This window comes from Mastomys coucha, chromosome X, assembly GCF_008632895.1.
Source record: "Mastomys coucha isolate ucsf_1 chromosome X, UCSF_Mcou_1, whole genome shotgun sequence".
Lineage (NCBI taxonomy): Eukaryota > Metazoa > Chordata > Mammalia > Rodentia > Muridae > Mastomys > Mastomys coucha.
The window spans coordinates 110,781,594-110,797,279 of NC_045030.1; positions in this window are offsets into that span (position 1 = coordinate 110,781,594).

The following is a 15,686-nucleotide window of genomic DNA, read 5'->3' on the forward strand; positions in this document are numbered from 1 at the left end:
CAAGAATTTCATAAATTCATTGTTTTTAATGCTGAATAGTACTCCATTCTGTAGATGTACCACAATTTCTGTATCCATTCCTCTGTTGAGGGGCATCTGGGTTGTTTCTAGTTTCTGGCTATTATAAATAAATCTACTATGAACATGGTAGAACATGTGTCCTTATTACATGTTGGAGCATATTCTAGGTATATGCCTAGGAGTGGTATAGGTGGGTCCTCTGTCCAATTTCCAATACTATGTCCAATTTCCGGAGGAACTGCCAAACTGATTTCCAGAGTGGTTGTACCAGTTTGCAATCCCACCAGCACTGAAGCAGTGTTCCTCTTTCTCCACAACATCTCCAGCATCTGCTGTCACCTGAGGTTTTTATCCTAGCCATTCTGACTGGTGTGAGGTGGAATCTCAGGGTTGTTTTGATTTGCATTTCCCTGATGACTAAGGATGTTGAACATTTCTTTAGGTGCTTCTGAGCCATTCAGTATTTGTCAGTTGAGAATTCTTTGTTTAGCTCTGTACCCCATTTTTAATAGGGTTATTTGGTTCTCTGGATTCTAACTTCTTGAGTTCTTTGTATATATTGGAAATTAACTCAATTGGATGTAGGATTGGTAAAGATCTTTGCCCAATCTTGGTTTCTGTTGGTAGGATTCTTGCATTTGCCTTTCGCCATCTGTTGATCTCTGGTGTTAGATGTTCTTGCTGTCTCTGGCTAGAGCTTGTTCCTCCTGTGGGTCTGTAAGCCTGTGTCAGCACTTCTGGGAGATCAGCTCTCCTCTGGTAAGACCTGTGTGCAGAGCCGGGTGGATCAGCTGTCCCTCCTGAGTTCTGGGGTCAAAGCTCACCCTGGAGAGGAGCTCTTTGCTTGCAGGAAAGGTGCAGAGAGGGTTGTAGATCTGCTGTCCCTCCTATTTGTAGGTGGGGGTAGAAAGGATCCTGTCCCAGCTGCCCTGCCACTTCTGTGGCCTGACCTAACATACCTTTTGAAGTCTGTATAAACTTGTTTTCAAATCTAATCTGTTCAGATGAATATAATAAAAATACATTTTGCATGGTAAAAATTACTTTAATTACAAAACACATATATACTTTTTGTGACCAGCAATAAAGGACTGTAGTGATTGATATTTCTGTTAAATGCACTTAACTATAAAATATGTAAGAAAACCACAGAACAATATTTATTATGAAAATGAATTCAGTACATTATTAGCAAACTGCTTTAGGCATATTAAAATAAATAAGTGTGTATTGGAAAAGGTTCTGTAGAAGATAAACATAAGATAATATAAAAGATGATTTATTAGATTGCCTTAAATGACAAGGGCTGAGTAGTTCAACAATATCCATCTACATGGTGAAGACATAAAAAAAAAATCTCAGTAATCTCTCAGTTTGTTAAGACTGAATGACTAGGTATGGACTTTTGAAGGCCTAAAAATTCCCTGGAGTGTCAGTGGTAGTGAGTTCACATGGGAAGGTCAGAGAAGCTGAAATATTTTAACAGACAATGGTACAGCAGCCCTGATACAGGTACTCATTGAGAAAGAAGCAAAGAAAAGCATGTGCACACTGTATTTCCCTATATATTTCTGTACATCTGGGTCTCTTATTGAAAAGTGATGCCTGTGGAGTTCATTCCTTCTCCTCACCCAGTTACTCCTCTCTGGAAAAACTCACAGAGATTCAAATCTGGGTCTTGTTCCAAATGTCAAGTCAACAATCAAAACCAGCCATAAAACCATAAAACCATAGATATCATGACAAAGTAAGATTTATTTTGAAAAGTAAGGATGATTCGTAAGAAAATTAATTAGTATATATAATCTTTCTGTTGATTAAAAGAGAAAAAAATTAAGATCCTTTTCCTTGATATAGAGAAACCTCATTTTACAAAGCCTAACAGCTTTTATTGATTAATAACTGTATTCAATAGAATGAAAGTTGTACTTGATACAAATCATCCATATTTGGAAAACCCACAGGACTAAAAGGTGTAAAAACAGAAAAGTTACCACATGATCAGTAATGGAACAAAAAGTGCCCATTTTGGTTTTTGGGGTTTTTTTTTTCTGGTTTTCTTTTTTTCTTTTTTTTTTCTTAGATATTTTCTTTACTCACATTCCGAATGATATCCCCTTTCCTGGTTTCTCCTCCGAAAAAAAAAAAAAATAAAACTTCTGTTCCCTCCCCACTCCCCCTGCTCACCAACCTACCTTCTCCCACTTACTGGCTCTGACATTCCCCTACACTGGGGCATAGAACCTTCACAGGACCGAGGGCCTCTCCTCCCATGGATGACTGACAAGGTCATCCTCTGCTACATATTCTATTCAATATAATATTAAATGCCCTAGCCTGAGCAATTGGGCAAGAAAAAGAAACTAAAGAAACATTAATTTAAAATTAAGAAAGATACCTCTATTTGCAACTGACAGAACCTATTTACTTATTTAATGTGTGTAGGCTTAGATTTTTTTAAAACCTACTTTTAATAAGAGTTCTCAAATGCTTCAGACCCCCACACACACCTTCTATCCCACCTTCCAAAGGAAGGGCAGAAAAGATAGTAAATAGGACAAGGGATATAGACCTGTTTGGAAGTAGTTCTTTGGGACAATTCTAATTTCCATTGTCAGGATAGCAGCAGTCCAGTTCAGTAGTATCAGGATACCAAACACAAGTCAGCAACAGCGGCATGATTCAGCAGAAACCACCAAGTTTCGGCCAAATAGGCACAAGTCAGTGGAGTGATCAGGATCAGCAGGGGACAGCAGGAAAAATTCTCTGCTGTGCCTCTTTCAACAAAGCAAGTAGACCCAGACCAACAAAGCATTGCAAAGCTAGCTATTCAAGCCCTATATCACTGACCTTTGAGTTCTGTTTATACTCTCTCCAAACATCATGTGTTTTCCCACAGGTCTTGCCTTGAGTCTGCATCACATGACACTACCAGAAACTTCTACTTCAAATGTGTATATGTTTATTCAGTAATCAGCTTCTTCAGTTGCTAGGACAGAAATTTTTATGGTTGTTATTTTCTTTTTAAGTAGGAAAGAGTTTATTCAGTTTACAATCCTAGGTGTGCTAGTTTGGCTAATTTCATGAAGTCACATTTGGCTACTGGTTCTGTTTTCTGGGCAACTGGAATCCTTCTCACAAAGTCAGTACACAAGACTATATGTCATCAATGGGAGGAGAGGCCCTTGGCCCTGTGAAGGTTCTGTGCCCCAGTGTAGGGGAATGCCAGGGCTAGGAAGGGGGAGAGGGTGGGATGGTGAGCAGGGGGAGAGGGGAGGGAATAGGGGCTCGTTTTTGTATTTCTATTTTATTTTTTTTTCTTTTTTTGGAGGGGAACTTGGGAAAGGAGATATTGTATGACATGTAAATAAAGAAAACATCTAATAAAAAATACTATACCATGAACTTTACTTTATACTCTTTATTTTGGAAGTTTCAGAATACCATGTCTAGCATTTGATCTATTGGAAATTTATTTGCATATAAGTGAGAAAGAAGGATCAAATTTTACCTTTTATGCATAATATGTTGTTTTTTCTCCAATGTGTATTTCTGGCATCTTTGTCAAGCATAAGATGGCTATAAGTGTGTATAATTGTATTTGGGTCCTTTATTCTATTGCACTAGCCAATATGTTCATTTTTTAAGCTAGTCAAATGCTGTTTCTACTACTATGTATTATAACAATGTTAGAAGTATTACAAGTTTAGAAGTTTCTAAATTTTTTTTTTTTTTTTTTGAGACAGGGTTTCTCTGAGTAGCCCTGGCTGTCCTGGAGCTCACTCTGTAGACCAGGCTGGCCTCGAACTCAGAAATCTGCCTGTCTCTGCCTCCCAAGAGCTGGGATTAAAGGCATGTGCCACTACCACCTGGCTAGAAGTATTTCTAACTCCACCAATGTTTTTGTTGTTCAGGATTGTATTGAATAGCTGGATCTTTTGTGCTTCATATGAAATTTTAAATTCTTGATATTTTTAAAATTCCTGTGAAGAACTGTATTGACATTTTTATCATGGCTTTTATTTATCGTTATTTTCCACCAGACTTGATGGTAAGATCTTATTGCTGAAGAAAACACATACTCTGGTCACAGAATACAGAGAAATCAAATCAAGCTGGTACCAACCAGGAAGCTTCCTCCATGCTGGCTAGCTTTCATAGAGTTAAAAGATCCTATTCAGGTGAAGGATTTTTTTTTTAAAAGAATCCAGCTATGAACCTTGTGAATGATACTGTCATACATAGCAAGACACATTCATGGGTGTAATGGTGACACAAATGCTCTGAGAATAATCAACCAATTTCCTGCTTGGATGTAAGGTAAACTCCATGGTATAATACTGTAACCTGGAGAAGTACCCAAGGCTGGATAGCATAGCTCATAGGCTCCAGTGGTGGATCTATTACTATCATCCTGCTAAATGGACACTGTGTATCAATCTAGGCTCTAATTCATATCTTTCAACCTATAGATTACTGTGACTCTCAGATATCACCATAAAGTGTATTTGTACAGTAGACTGTAACTAATATATAAACTCACATTTGATGATGGTATAGAAAATAAGTGTCAGAGGAATACTCAGTCACAAAGTAAACATCTATATCACTCCTAAGGCTCGGGTGCCAATGCCAGAAGTTAAGGATAGATTGGAGTAAAATGGTATCTTTTGGATATGACAGACCCACAACAACTGTGGTTGCCTAGACAAGAATTGCATAAGATAAAACCCCTTGATTCAGGCCTATATAGTCCACATGGATCTCAGTACTATTGTCTTTCAAGCTTTTACTAGGATGGTACACCAAGCCTCATTTACTGGCTCAAGTACTTTTCTAGTCCAAAGTCCCAAAGTCTTCCATATTCTTCAAAAACAAAAACAAACAAAAAACAGCATTGCCAAGACTGGTACAGCAATAGACTATCCCTTAGAACCAATTTTTGCCATAGTTACTTTTCTATAGTTGTCGTAAGACATCATGATCAAAACATCAGTAAAAGAAAAAATTACTAGGACTTGCTTAGTTTCAGAATGTTAGAGTCCATAAACACTACAGAGGAGTGCTTGACAGCATTCAGGAAGGCATGGCATAGGAGCAATTGCTATGATCTTACATTTTTATCCACAAGCACAAAGCAGAGAGAAATAACCAAGAATGGCACTGGCTTTTGAATCCTCAAAGTTTGTTCCCACTAACATACCTCCTCCAACATGGCCACACCTCCTACTCCTTCCCAAACAGTTCTATCAACTGAAGACCAAGTTTGAAAACATATGCTACTACTGGAGTCATTTTATTTCAAACTACTATGCTTGTCTTCCTTTAAATATTCACACTATGAAATGGAGTATGTTTTTAAAGTAATGTGCTATTTTTCTGATTAATACTTTTCAATTTAGTGAACTTATAAAATAAAGAACACCAAGTTGCATAAGATTTGTATATTTGTGTAGACCAATTAAGTATATGTGCATATATTTTCTTTGCAAATATATATGTTTGAATTATACAAAAGTAATTGTACTGGCTGGTTTTGTGTCAACTTGACACAAGCTGGGGTTATCACAGAGAAGGGAGCTTCAGTTGGGGAAGTGCCTCCATGAGATCTAGCTGTGAGGCATTTTCTCAATTAGTGATCAAGGGGGTAGGGCCCCTTGTGGGTGGTGCCATCCCTGGGCTGGTAGTCTTGGGTTCTATAAGAGAGCAAGCTGAGCAAGCCAGGAAGGAACATCCCTCCATGGCCTCTGCATCAGCTTCTGCTTCCTGACCTGCTTGAGTTCCAGTCCTGACTTCCTCTGGTGATCAACAGCAATGTGGAAGTGTAAGCTAAATAAACTCTTTCCTCCCAAACTTGCTTCTTGGTCATGATGTTTGTGCAGGAATAGAAACGCTGACTAAGACAGTAATTTAAGATTTCAGTTATTATAAAGTAAACTTTTCTTATAGTTTTAATGACTACATATTTAATTTTGCAGTCTAAAACAATTTTAAAAATCCTCAGTTGCTGGAGGTGTTAATTGTGTTAAATTTTGTATACTTTAATTCTGCAATAAATATCTTTGTGTTTCTTGCTGACACATTTGCCAATTTAAAACAAATTATATGTGAATATCTGGGTCAAAGATTATGCACATTTTAAACCATTGAATACATATGAATTTCTCTTCATAAAGATTTTACTAGTGTACAGTAGCACAATAAGGGGCTCTTTATCTCACCTTTTCTGACCCTGAATATTACTATTGTTATAAATTGCTGAACCTTTAAGGAAAAACTGGTATCCCATTTTACCTTGCATTTCTGAGGTTATTATTATTAATTCTTTTTCATTTGTGAACTACTTATTCATGACCTCAGTTCACTTAAAAATAATGTATTTTTATCTAATTGGCTAGTAAAATGTATTATAAAATCACAAATTAATTGTTTTTAATTACCATCTATGCCTTTAAAAAGAAATGTTGAGTGATTTACTCTAGCCCAACCAGATAGCACAGATATACCACCAACTCAATATGTAATCTTGCTGCCTCCAATTTCCAGTGCTGGGATTATAGGTGTATACCATCATATTCAATTACAAGAAAATTCTTTATCTAGAATGTATGTTGTAATTTTTTCAGTCTTCTATTGCTTTATTGGTGATATTATAAAATCTACTGTTTTCCATATTTTGAAGTTTTTAACCCTTAGAAATATCCTTATTCCCACCTATAAACTTACCAGTGGTATAGACCCAGCTACACCACTTTGGGCATGTACCCTAAGGATGCTCTACCCTACCACAAGGACACTTGCTTATTTATGTTCATAGCAGTTTTATTAATGAAAGCTAGAAACTGGAAATAACCTAGATGACTGTTAACTGAAGAGTGGTTAAAGAAACTGTGGTATATTTACACAATGGAGTATTACTCAGCTGTTAAAAATAATATCATGAAATATACAGGCAAATAGACGGAACTAGAAAAATATCATCCAGAGTGAGGTAATCCAGACCCAGAAATACAAACATGGTATATACTCACCTATAAGGGGATATTAGTGTAAAAGATCATCCATGCTACAATCCACAGACCCAGAGAGGCTAAGTTAAAAGGAGGGCTCAAGGGGTGGGGAGGATGTCACATGACTCTCCCTGGGAAGGGGAAATAGAATAGATATAGCAGGTAGACTAGAGTGAGTTGTGACAGGATCATGAGGGATCAGGTGGGGAAAGGATGGAGACAGATAACTGGAACTACAAAGCATTTCTGAGTCAAAGCAGAGAAATCTAGTGCAATGGATTCTCCCTGCAATCTAAGAAGGTGAACCTAGCTAAGACTTCTAGTAAGGGGAGATATGGAGCCTAAACTGGCCATCTCTATAACTAGTCAAGGACTTCCAGTAAAGGGATTGGGACACCAACCCAACTTCAAAACCCTTGACTCAAAATTTGTCCTGCCTACAAGGTGTGCTCGAGTAAAGATGGTGCAGAAGTTGGGGGAGTAGCCAGCCAATGACTGGTCCAGCTTGAGACCCATGACTTGAGAGGGAGCCCATCTTTGACACTGCCTGGAGGGCCAGGACCCAGAGGCTGGAGACCCCAGAGACCCAGGATAGAACTCAACATGATCAGAAAAAAAAAGTAAATGAAATGATTCCTAATGATATTCTGCTCTGCTTGTAGACTGGAGCCTAGCATAATCGTCATCAGAGAGGCTTCATCAGGCAACTGTTGGAAACAGATACTATGACTCACAGCCCAACATTAGGAGGGTAGCCTTCTAGAGAAGGGGAGAAAGGGTTATAGGAGCCAGTAGAGTCAATGACACCACAAGAAGACTCAGATAATCAACTACTTGGGCTCATAGATGCTCACAAAGACTAAACCAACAATCAGGGAGCCTGCTTGGGTTTGACCTAGGCCCTCTATATATACATTTTGATTCTGTAGCTTGGTCTTCTTTTGGGATTCCTAATAGTGGGAGCAGGAGCTGTCTGACTTGGTTGCCTGCTTTTGAGCTGCCTAATCCAGGTTTTCTTTTTTTTCTTTTTTCTTTTCTTTTTTTTTTTACAGTCCAGTCATTACCCATTTCCTGGGTACCCATCCACCCTCCTACAGTTCCTCATCCCATGCCTCCTCCCCCTTGTCTCCAAGAGGATGTCTCCACTCCCCACCCCCACCAGGCCTAGGTGCATCTTCTTTCACTAAGGCCAGACTAGGCAGTCATCTGCTGTATATGTGTCGGGGCCTTTGGGCCAGTTAGTATATGCTGCCTTGTTAATGGCTCAGTGTTTGAGAGATCTCAGGGGTCTGGGTTAGTTGAGACTGCTGGTCTTCCTATGGGGTAGCCCTTCTCTTCAGCTTCTTTCTGCCTGTACTGGCTGGTTTTGTGTGTCAACTTGACACAGGCTGGAGTTATCACAGAGAAGGGAGTTTCAGTTGGGGAAGTGCCTCCATGAGATCCAGCTGTGGGGCATTTTCTCAATTAGTGATCAAGGGGGTTAGGGCCTCTTGTGGGTGGTGCCATCTCTGGGCTGGAAGTCTTGAGTTCTATAAGAGAGCAGGCTGAGCAAGCCAGGAGAAGCAAGCCAGTAAAGAACATCCCTCCGTGGCCTCTGCATCAGCTCCTGCTTCCTGACCTGCTTGAGTTCCAGTCCTGACTTCCTTTGGTGATGAACAGCCATGTGGAAGTAATCCAAATAAACCCTTTCCTCCCCAACTTGCTTCTTGGTCATGATGTTGTTCAGGAATAGAAACCCTGACTAAGACACTGCCTTTCCCTAATTCAACCATAGGGGTCCCCAGCTTCTGTCCATTGGTTGGGTATAAGTATCTGCTTCTGACTCTTTCAGCTGCTTGTTGGGCCTCTCAGAGGGCAGCCATGCTAGACTCCTGTCTGTAAGTACACCATAGCATTAGTAATAGTGTCAGGCCTTGTATCCTCCCCTTGAGAAGGATCCCAATTTGGGCCTATCATTGGATCTCCTTTCCCTTGGACTCTTCTCCATTTTTGCCCCCACAGTTCTTTTAGACAGGAACAATTCTGGATCAGAGTTTTTGACTGTGGAATGGCAACCCTATCCCTCACTTGATGCCCTGTCTTTCTACTGGAGGTGGACTCTATGAATTCCCTCTCCCCACTGTTAGGCATTTCATCTAAGGTCCCTCCCTTTGAGTTCTGGGAATCTCTCACCCCCCAGATCTCTGGTACATTCTAGAGGTGTCTGTCACCCACAGGGTTGCATATTTCTATTCATTCTGCTGGCTCTCAAGGCTTCTCTCCTGTTTGCCCTCCTTTCAACACCTGATCATGATCATCTAGTCTTAATATGAGGGGGTATTCTTGGTCTTATTGCAACTTGATTTACCATGTTTGGTTGATATCCTTGGGAGGCCTGCCCTTTTCTGAAGGGAATGTAGGAATTGGGAGGAGGGAAGATAAGGGAGGACCAGGAGCAGAGGAGGGAGGGGAAACTGCAGCCAAGATGTAATATATGAAAGAGAAAAAAGAGATGTTTTTCAACTTCACCTTTATTGAACACTGCAATTTTTACTACATATATAATGAAACAATATTGGTAAATTACATTTTGCTTATGTATCCATTTAAATGTCCTCTGGTGCTGAGATGGTTATATTAAAAAATGTTATTCAACTCTGTGTTATGTAACCTAGTGACACCTGTAATTTCTTTTAACCATTTTGTAATTATGAGTTTTGATATGTAATGCAGAATTCAAAAGAAACTGGATTTTAAAACAAAGTATTTTTATGTTAGGGAATAACACTTATTTTTTACTAAGATATGTTGAACTGGGGTCTGAGTATCATGTAGTTGTGATGATTTTCCTGGGATGACTCATACGTAATATGACTGCTCTCATCATGGAACTTATTGCAGTGGTCACTGCAGAGCAAAGGTCTACAGAAGGAAATTCAATTTCCAATTACTCCTTGTTCTCATAGCAATATGACACTTTTACTTATGTTCTCACTTACATATGAAGGCAACAAATCCAGACTTAACTTCTTATATAAAAAACAGTGAAGTTTTTCTCAGTTACTAACACCTGTCTTACTCATCCCCTTCACCACTCTGTTGGAAGTCAAGGAAACATATCATTACATATACCACCAGCAGCATAATTATATAGCAATTTTATTTAATGTAAGCTCTCTTCAGGGGTTTACATTTCAGCCTGTACACATCTGGAAATTTAACTTAGAAGACTGACTAAATAATCTGAAAAAAAATAACTTTTAACTAAAAGAAAAATTTACACAGTTTGGTGTTAAAATTGTAATTTTATGGTTCAAATGAAAGTAACTAAAAGCTGGTGCAATTAACTAGATTCCAGAAAGATTATCCATGAAACATTTGCAAACCCACTTTTGTTTTTACAAAATATGCTTCTAATCTTTCAGTCTAATATCTGATTCATTATTTCAAATGTAACTTTCCTTAAAGCCATTCATAATCTTTCTCTCAAATTGTTGTCCTCTCATGGTCCAGACATTAATGATTAAAGGCTAAAGAGGGTAACTTGTTTTTTGTGATGAATACATATATTCATATTACTTCTTCTACTGGAAAGAAAGCACCACTGATGAAATCTGGAAAGATATTGTTCTCCTAGTTTTACAATATTGTGCCTTTTAAATGATTGATGTTTAGATGAAAAATAAACAGTAGATGTCATAGACAAGACATTTATTTTGGCAACATACAGATGATAATGTTATTAAATCACTTTCTACTTTCCTCCAATATCAAAAACTATTCCCTAAGAGTGTATCTTGGGGTTTGGAGAAATGGCTCAGCAGTTAAGAACACTTGCTTTTGCAGAGGACTGAGGTTCAATTCTTAAAACATGATAATTCACAAGAATTTATCTCTTTAGTTCCAGGGGATCTCATGCCTTCGTCTGAGTAGGCATGAATACTAGGTGTTCATGTGGTACACATGTATACATGTAAGCAAAAAGACATATAAAATAAAATGAAAACATGTAATAAAAAGATTGTTGTTATGGTTTAATTGGTCAAGGCACTTTGTACAAATTCTGACAACCTGCATTCAATCCCCAGTATCCACACTGGTTGAAGATGACTAAGCCCCCTCTAGATGTCATCTCTTATCCACATGTGTCACCCTACTCACCACAACAAACAAGTAACTGTAATAAAAAAAGAATGTGTCTATTGAAGGGAATTTTTTTTCTACTCTCACCCTGTGGCTTGATATCCTGTCCAACACACACACACAATTCTAATTTGAGCACTTCAAAATTAACAGAACAAAAATGGAATTTACTTTTTTTATATTTATCTCTTTTTGTATTCATAAGTCTCTATCAGTGAAATTGCTATCTTAGAGGAATCTAGTATTACTCTTTACTCAGTTCCCCATATTAAATAGTTGACACTTCTAATATTGCTTTTGTAATATTTCCTATATATGTGTATTTCTCTAAATATATTAGTGTTACTATTGTCTAGAAAAGTAATTTCATGAGAAATATTACAATGCTTGCAATGTTCTGTGACATTCTTTTCTTCCTGCCTCAATATAGTGACACAATGTCTGAAGAAAAAATCTATCTGAAAATGCAATTCCACTTATATTACTCTGAAATTCAAGTTTCCTTACTATCTATGGCATAAAGCCTACACCTTTTATTGCTCAATACTTAAGAGTATTGAAAGGCAGACAATCTGTTCTTAGCCTGTCTTCCTGTTTATACTCTCCATTTTGAACTCCCACACATCTTACACTCAAGCTCTATCACACAGCACATCAAAATTAAATAACCACTCACTCCAGAAGTGCTGTCATATATTTTGTTCCTGTACTATTATTCTCTCATAGCACTTTGTACTTTGATAATGTGCTTGGCAGTTTAATATGTTCCTTTTGGTCATCAACACAGTGAACTGTGTCACAGTTTATTTTCTGGCAAATTCAACTTGAGACTTGATATTTGAGACAGCTGTAAGGAACACACTAAAGATAAAGTCCTTTAAGGTTTTTAGAAACTATATTCTTATTCTAAGTTCAGTAACATCTGAAGAAAATTATTTAAATTCTTTGATGATATCATTACAGAGAAACATCAAAACACAAATATTGAATATGTTCAAGATTAAAGTCATGGATTTCAAGTAAGAAGGTCATACGAGGAGCTTGCACTCTTAGGTGTAACAAGTTGTCTGCTTTGTGATAGTTTGCATATATGCAAATTATAGATTTATCTGATCATATGATTATTTGATTATATGCTCCAGCGTTATCCACATAGAAAAGTGTTATATAACGTTCCCTTTTGAATTATTAAGGAAAAAACTTTTAGTTTTAAAAATAGTTCATTAATAATTATTGTCCTAAGCTATGTCATGTAAAATTTCTCACAGGCACACATTCACATTTTACTTTCAAGAAACATCTACTCAGAAAAGAATACACACATAAAATATAGGCTTAACCTAGGTTGGGATGATGGCTGGATCACTTTTTGGATTGCCCAGCCATCCATTCCCTTCCATTAAACAAGGTAATATAAAATGAAGGATTTGGAGCCCTTATCTGTGGCATCCTGCTATTGCTCTATAAAGTAACTGTCCATTTATAATTTCAAGTTTCAGATAGAATTCATATCCTCTTTCTCAAAATAATTAATAAGTATTTCCCAAACAGGATCTCTTACTCCATTGTTCGAACCTTTAAGAATGTATTTTTGTTTACTCTGTTCGGCTAATGTGCATTTTGAGAGTTTCAGTTCTTTTTTTATCCATTGATAAGAGTGCCTATCAAAAATAACATGGGGAAATGATGGATACTCAGAGTCCCACAGGATATAGTCAGAGGTAGCACACTACTAGTTTCTCCCAAATATTGGAGCAGTGATAGTTTAAGCCTCCCTAAACCTTGTACGCATGAATGCATATACAACCATACAGCAGGAGCAGTGATTTCCCAAAGCATTTTATCTTTAAGCTTCCTCAGGCTTAATGCCTCCTTTAAAATCATGCTGGTGAAACATGGTCCTAGTCTCACAGTAATAAGAAGCAGAAAAGTGATAAGATACCACAAGTTTTAAATAAGAGTTTATTTTAAAATAAAAGTTAAGAGCTGAGAGAGTAGCTCAGTGTTTGAATGCTTGCCTCTCACCTACACAGCCTTAGGTTATCATGCCTAACACCAGTGGGAAAATGGAAAAAAGAAAAGAAAGTCAACATCTCCCTTAAAAATGAAACTTGAATTTATTTTAGTAAAAATTGTTCTGTTATTGCCATATGCTATATATGATTATCAGTTTCATGGCTGTAAAGAAGGTCTTAAAGTTTGGAACTAACTTCAAATGCCATAATATAATGTGATTGTGAAGCACTTACATATTGATTACTTGTATTATTTGTGAAACATAATGCCATTTTTCCTGTTCACATTATGAATTTTAAAGGTTTTGCCACAGGTTTCATGTGAAAAAGCATTTTGGGTCAAATATGGGAGAAAATATTTCAGCGTTAAGTGTTTGAGGCATAGTCAATTTCCTTTTTCAAATACAGAACTGTAAATCAAAGAGCAGTGGTACAATGAAGGTCTCACAAATAATCTCTTTTTTTTTTTTCTGCATTTGTCTTTCTAGGTCTGAAAAATCGCCTTTTCGTTCGAAGCCTTAACTTAATAGCCTGTCCTGACATTCTGCAGCTCACACTGATTTCTCCCTTTCCCGGACTCCTACTGCACTGAGAAGAGGTACCACATCATTTTGTACTTAATTGTTATAATAGTTTTATGAGTCAGTCTTCTCAACTAGATTGTAAGCTCTTTAACTGCACAATCATGTCTTACATGTCTTGCCTGGCACAAAATTGGATAATTGTTGATTAATAAATGCAGCCAGCAATTTTCTCCTTTTTGAATGTTTCTACTCCTCTCATCTGAGCCTGCTCAAGAAAGGTTAGGTTCTAACAAAAAGAAATACTTTTAAAACTAGGCATTCAACAGTATTTTATAATGTTTAAACTAAGATAAGCAAGATATCCAGGAAATCAAGATACATTGCATATGTAGTCTGAATATTAGAATATACATTATTACATGTCTTCAGAACATTTTTAAAATAGGAACATTCTGTATTAAATATTTAGCATCATGCATTGGATAGCTATGATGAATTATATATTATTTAAGAGGCACCAATGGATGTGAAAGACCCCTGACCAATGAAAAAGTTCATTTACTCACATCACTAGGTTAATTTCTTTACATAATATGGTTTGCTTTTCACCCTTATCATAAAAAGAATCATGCTCATTTTATGGGTGAATAAACCAGTTTAGAGGGATTAGGTCATTTGTTTAACGGTATAGTATCCAAATAAATGGTTGAAGCAGTACTGAAATACATGTTTGTCTATCTTCAAAACCTGATGTCATCATTTTTATAAGTCTAACTACAGAAAGAAAATTATATAATTTCCTGAGTGGTATGATAAAAAATATGTATCACATCATTTCACATTATATATATATATATATATATATGTTATGAAATGTCACAGTATATACTATCAATCTATACAATTAAAAGTGTTATTTAAGAGAAGATATTAAAATAAGCTGTGCATTGTGATGTATGCTTTTAATCCAAGTACTCAGAGGTGGAGACAAGTGGATCTTTATTAGTTGAAGGACAATCTGGTCTATTTAGAGTGTTCCAGGCCAACTATAGTTACCTAGTGAGATCATATCTCAGAAAATATTAAAATAAAATGAGGACTTTGGTAAATACATGCATAATAAAACAAGAACATATATCTCTACTCTTTAGGTGGTATAAATAAAAAGGAGTGACTAAGCTTGCTTTTCAAAAACTGATGTATTATTTTCTAGAAGAGAGGTAAAAACATTTCTAATGTATAGAGTATGTTACTTTCTTAAGTTTCCACAATTGCAGTTGCTATTTTTAAAGATTTATTTATTTTGTTTTATGTGTATGGATGTTTTGCTTGTGTGTATGTATGTGCATCCCAGGCATGCCTAGTGGCCAAAGAAGTCAGAATAGGGCATTGGATCCCCTGGGAGTGGAGTTATTGATGGTTTTAAGTCATAATGTAGGTGCTTAGAATTGAACAGAGGTCCTCTGCAAGAACAACAAGCAATCTTTCTTAATTTAGATTTTTATGAGTAGTTTGATTGTCTTCCTTGAAATTTGGATTCTATGGCTTCAGATACTGTGTCTACTTTTTCCATCATGGAACTAACACAATTTTTGGAACACAAGGAAAATTGAGAACTATTTCTTGAATGACTGAGTGAATGGACAGTGTGATATCTGAGTTGTGTACTAAGTGATCAATACAGTAATACATACAAGGTGAAAAACATAAGAAATGGCTTTGCAATAAAATATATGTTGGTCAATTAAGTTATTTAATGATTATATGCCAAGGACCAGCCTCAGCTTGGAGAGGAGTTCTGAGGAAGGGACATATGGAAATAACTGGAAGTCAAATCGTGGGTCTAAGCTGGCAGCCTATGTTCTGCTTGAGACATTTTTCAGCCTGCTTTCTCATTGTTCTGCTTTCTGTTTCTCTGATGTACTTTCTCTGGAGATCTCCAGATAGCTCTCTCTCTCTATGTTCTGTGGGAGACAGTTCTCCAGTTTTCTCTT